The following is a 6,000-nucleotide window of genomic DNA, read 5'->3' on the forward strand; positions in this document are numbered from 1 at the left end:
CCAGGATCCTCAGTATTAGAGAGATTTTTGAAGAGATGATTAAGTTAAAATGAGGTCATCATCCAATATGGTTGGTGTTCTAATAAGAAAAAGAGATACCAGAGGTCGCAGTGCACAAAGGCATGATCATGTAAAGAGGCAAAAAGAGAGTGGTCATCTGTTAAGTTAAGGAGACAGGCCTCAGATGAAACTAATCCTATTGGAACTTTTATCTTGGACTTCCAGCTTTCCAAACTAAAAAAAAAAAAAAAAATTATTGTTTAAGTCACACAATCTGAAGTATTCATTATTCAGCCCTAGCAAAATAAAATACTAAAGAAAGTTTCCCTGAGGAGAAAAACTCAGCACAATTAGAGATGAACAATAGAGGTAAACATGTTTGTAGGTGAAAGAGAACAAAAAGCAGTAAAATTGTCACCAATTTATTTCATTTCCTCTGTGAAACAGAAAGCAACATTATCCAGGAAAGAATAAAGGAGGTAGTGGGTTAATAACCACCACAGGAAACAGGAGTAGTTACTGAAGATACACAGGATTATTGGGCTGCTCGTCTATTACTCAATAAATGCTGTTAAATGAACACGTAGCTGTCATTAATGAAAGCTTTAATTCAAGTTTAATAAGGCGAACTCTGGCAGCAACTAGCAAAAGAAAAGCATTGGAATGAATCGGAATCTGGATTATGAATTTAGAAATGTGTGGCCTTATACAAGTCACTATTGCTGGGCCTTAGTTTCTTTAACCAGATACATCAGACTCAATAATCAGCATAAGATGACCTCACATAAATAATGCTATAATTTTATTCAGTCTTCTTTATCAACTGAAGTGCATCTCAAGCTTTAATGTACATTCATGTCATCCAGAAAGCCTATTAAAATGCAAATTCTGATTCAGTAGATCTAAGGATAAGACTAAGATAATGCATTTCTAACAAACTCTTGGATGATGCCATATGCCACATTTTGAGTAGCAAGGGTGTAGAACACTGATCCAGCTCAAGATCTACAAAGCTTATAACTGTGAGCTTATCTGTAATCAGCCTCATATGCAGAAAACCAAAGATACTCCAGACTTGCACCTGTACTGTGTCTTGCCATTCCCTGAAATACTCTGATATTAACTGACAGTCCACATTGGGTGCAGATAGAAAAGGAATAACTCTGCCAGCAGTAACACGAAACTAGAAGCCCAAGATTAAATATAAATACACACGCATATACATACATGCGACACAAAGGTTAAAATCTATCTAATCAAACATATTATCTTCCAAAATATATTTTTATTTCTTGAAAAATATATATATTTCCAAAAAAAATCTTTAGTATCTCAAGCCTACAAGTATTTTTTTGCATTCTAATTTGATCTGAATGCAAACACATTCACAATGTCACATAAAGGTTTTTGTATTAATTACCAAATAATTTTCACATTTGTTTAGAACCTGTAATTATATTACCACAACTAATTCATTTGTGGTGAGAATTCTCTTCTGCTCTAGGAAGTGTTGTAACTAGGACAGAGCAGTCCAGCTGCGCTAGGGCTATAACATATTGCCACAAAGCACTGCTATAATTAAACTGTTTCTACTATTCCCTGTGCTAGGTTGGGGGGGTGGGGTCCACATTCCTATCAAGACCAATAGGGAGAGATTTGCATTCTAAAATCACAAAAATCTTCCTCTGTGACTAGATATAAGAAAAGGTGTCATACAATGGATGTCTTATATTATAGTCACTCTGTCCTTAACCTGAAGCCTCTTTACTGAATGTAGAAGTTTGAAAGAACAGGAAAATGGAGGAGTGAACTCCCCATCCAACAAAAAAAATATGGTTGTAAACTGCCCTTCTTTACTCCCTTCTTAAGAATAACCAAATCTCAAGGACACTACCACACTACAACAACAGAGCTCCTTTTAACAGGATGGGGAGGGAGTATGTCAATTGCAATCTTGGCACCAGTAGGCAATTCACCAGTCCTAGCTATTTTAGTCAAGTTACTCTGAAATAATACTTCCCTCAATCACCACCATGTCACAAAAGACTAAAGAAAAATGACAAATGCGATGGGCTTCAAATCGTATTGCTCAATCACAAATTCCCCCAAATATAAAGCTGAAGAAGTCACTGGGCTTGAGCATTGGCGGCCATACCTCAGCAAGCAGGTCCTCGCTGAAAATGTGTAACTTCCTTCACTTGCTCATTAAAAGCAAGCAAGGATCTAATGTTTAATTAAAGCGTTCACGGTATTGCCATTAGCAGCAGTGCCGTGTGTGCGATAACATACAATGGTTTTATACTAAAGATAACCACGGTCTCTCAAAATTTGCACCATCTATCCCCCAAGGGCAAATGCACCACCCTAGACCGCAATAGCATCCAGAATGGGCACCCTACGCTCTACTCATCTTATAACCCAGTGTCTGCCTCCCCGTACCCTGGTTCCTCTATGCCATGCTTCCCGCTCCCGTTTGACTGGGGCAGCACCAAGCTCCCAGGAGTTCCTTGGGTTACGCATAGAGTCAAGCGTGCAGGCCGCCTTCACCGCGCCACTGTTATCCCTCATCTCCCGGTAGCCCCACGTTCCTCCTTCGCCTCACGGGTCTCCGCTGTCCAGCCCACTCCTCCCTTTCATCGCGCGCGCTCTGGGGCTCTCAGGTCAGGGGCTCACCGCTTGGTTCGGTCCGGAATAGCCCGGTTCTCCTGTTTCCACTTCTCAACACCAAGCGGCAACGGTTGGCCCCGCGCCCCACGCTTACAGTCCACACGCCGCCGCCTACTGATGCCGAAAGCGGCTTCTAGGAACGCGCCATGTTCAGCGTCGCAGCTCTAAACGACGCGGACGCGCGAATATTGCGTCACAAGCTCCCAGAGCGCGTGGAATAGCAAAGAATGACAGCGATAGGACAACGGCGGGAAGGAGAAGGCGGGGCTTCCTCTTCGAAACTGAAGGCGCCGGGCGTCTAGATCAGCAGTGTGCGCTTGCGCAGCGTAGAGTTCAGGGAGGCAGGACTCCGCGGGATCTGTAACCATGGAAACCATAGAGCCGCGTTGCCCTACTGGGAAAATCAATTGTCTCCTGGGTTGATTGAAGCTTAAATCAGAACCATTTTCCCTTCTGTAGTCTAGATATCATCTGTTAAACTTCACTATTTTACGGGTCCGTCTCTGCAGGAAAGAATTATTAAAATAATCCTACTCTCATCAGTCACCCCCTCATTTTTTAAGGTCCTAAACTTGCTGGGTGCTTTATTCCAAAAGGATAGTAAGGGTGGAAAGATTAAGAAGGAAGTTCAGTTCTCCCCACCTCTGCTACTAGCTAGCTTAGTGATCTAAGTTTTCTTATCTTTAGAAAGAGAAGTTATGAAAAAATAGAGATTAATAATAATAGATAACATTTCTGAGCATGTACAATGTGCCAGATGCAGTTTTAAGTTCTTTATGTGAATCATGTATTTTAATCCTCAAGCCAACCTTTTGAGATGCTTTTTATTATACCCATTTTACAGGTTAAAAAAACAAAGCACAGAGAAGGCAAGTAACCTGCCAAAAATCACACAGGTAGTGAGTAGTAGTGCTAGGATTTGAACCAGGCAGTAAGTCCTGCATTACAAGGATGTTCATCACACAGGCTGTTTTTAAAAGTAAATATGTAAAAAGTATCTAAGTGACTACCAAGAAAGGAATGATTAAATCATGATACATGCATATATAACAAAATACAAATTGTCCTTTAAAATTATGTTGACATGAATTTGTTGACATGTTAATACATTCACGATGCATTGGCGAAAGAGTAGGTTACAAAACAATATGTTCAGGATGTTCTCTTTTTAAAATAAATGTATGCCAAAATGTTAACTAGAATTCGTCACTAGTTAAAATGTATTATGGGATTTTTCTTCTTTGCTTAATTGTATCTTCTGATTTTACTGAAAGGTAATACTTCTCAAATTTTAATTCTGCCTAGAATTACATGGGGATCTTGATAAAATACACATCCTAATTCAGTTGGTATGAAGTGGGACCCGGAATTCTTTGCTTCTAATGAGTTTCCAGTTAATGCCAATGCTGCTGGTCCACAGTCATATGATGAATAACGAAGCTATAAGGAATGTGTGATAAAGAGAAAAATAATAGCCTAATTCGAATTAAAAATGAAGAAATTGTCCTAGAAAAATAATTTTTTTCTATTTAGGATAATGGATACTTTGGAAATCTAAGGAAAGCTGTAATTTAGAAAAAGGCGCATACACAGATTTTGCCTACAATTTCAGGACCCTAAATTAAGTTTCACTTGGAGGTCCTAGGTTCAGCTACTATGAATGTATAATCTAGTTACATACTACATACAAAACAAATATGTACAGCTGGATAAACAATCTCACAGTACTATATTTTGTTGTTTTATTCTCAAGTACTTGGGAAAAAAAGGCAAATATTCAATTTAATTTAATCTACATTAATCATCATTGGATCTATTCAGAATATATTTGAAATATAAATCTAGCGCTTTCTCCCCAAAAGGTTGAGAACTGAAAAGAGAAAACAGAATGTTAATGAAGCAAATGCTAATTAATGAAATTTTGGCTTCCCTCATCCCTCAGTCTAAAGCGGGTTCCAAGAAACAAGCAAGCATAATAACAATGCAACTCATTTTGCCTCAATAATACTACAACTTTTATTAAATATACCCTATGTGCCAGTTATTGTTCTAAGTGTTTTTTTTTTGTAAGTGCCTGGCATTGAACTGTAGATATTTCATAAATTAATTTATTCATCTTTGATATGGAAGGTATTCTTTCCCTCACTTACAGTTAAGATGATGCTCATAGGAATTAAGTTGTTTGTCCAAATTCATATTCTGAAGTGCAGGAACACTGACTCAAATTTAGGTGTATGTTTTGTGGTAGATAGAATAAAATATATCCACATCCTAATACCCGAAATCTGTGACTATGTACTTTTCATGGCAAAAAGAATTTTGCCAATGTGATTAAATTAAGAATCTGGAGGTGGGAAGATTATTCTGAATTATCCTATATAATCTGGATTGTCTAATATAATCACAAAGGTCTTTAAAAGAGGGACGAAAGTATCAGAGAGAGATGTGACTATGGAAGAATAGGTCAGAGCAATGTGAGTCAAGGAATGCAGGCAACCCAGAGAAGCTGGAAGTCAAGGAAATAGATTCTCCCTTACAGCATCTGGAAGAAACTTAACCCTGCAGATAATTTTAGACTTCTGATCCTTAGAATTTTAAGATAATAAATTTGTGTTGTTTTAAGTTATTATTTGTAGTGATTTTTTTCAGTAGCAATATAAAAATAATATATGCTCCAAAGTCATAGGCTTTCACTTGCTACATTTCATTTAATATTGCAACTTGTGTAAAATTGGGGCTTGGACAACTCTATAATACAGCTTGTTAGATACTTATGGATTAACTCTTGCCAGGTTATGAAAATAAATCTTTGAGAAACTAATTGATCTGCCCCTCGTAATATAATTTGGAGCAGATACAGTTTTATAATTTTTTAAAAAACTTGAAACACTACGGCTTTCAGTAAGGACTGATTACATTAATTATAGTATGTTCAGAAAATAGAATATTATCGACATATTAAAAATAGCAATGTAGATTTATATTCATTAACATTAAAACATGTCCGTCGTTATTTAGTTAGGTAAGAACAGGAGCTTAGAAAATTTTTATATATACACAAAAAGTCTTGGAAAATATGTTAATGACAGTGAACTCTGGGTGGTGGGTTTCGTTTTCTAAAACCTTGTTATATTATCTATGTTTTGTAATTTTTAAGTATTATTTTAATAAACAAGAAAAAATAATAAAACTATTTCTAGTTTGGAAAAGGGTACATAAGAATACTCTGTACTAGGTATTTTTTAGGTGAAATTGGCATTTTTTTCATATACTGCAATTAAAAATGAAAATTAATTCAACTGTTTTTGAAAAATAATTTGTCAATATGTAGAT

At 36.8% G+C, this 6,000-nt stretch overlaps 1 protein-coding gene across 5 annotated transcripts in view; it reads right to left on the reverse strand.

The window, feature by feature from the left end:
• The window catches only part of IPO11 (importin 11), a 161,588-nt gene extending 158,754 nt beyond the window's left edge, over positions 1 to 2,834 (reverse strand). For 4 of the 5 annotated variants that reach the window (XM_036225230.1, XM_036225231.1, XM_036225232.1 and 1 more), the window contains exon 1: positions 2,674 to 2,834. The gene's annotated coding sequence lies outside the window, so the exon portion shown is untranslated. The remainder of the gene's footprint in view (positions 1 to 2,673) is intronic. The other variant, XM_036225234.1, reaches the window with a different exon arrangement.
• Between the last annotated feature and the right edge of the window lie 3,166 nt (positions 2,835 to 6,000).

Source organism: Rousettus aegyptiacus, unplaced genomic scaffold (genome assembly GCF_014176215.1).
Source record: "Rousettus aegyptiacus isolate mRouAeg1 unplaced genomic scaffold, mRouAeg1.p scaffold_m13_p_8, whole genome shotgun sequence".
Taxonomy (NCBI): Eukaryota; Metazoa; Chordata; class Mammalia; order Chiroptera; family Pteropodidae; genus Rousettus; species Rousettus aegyptiacus.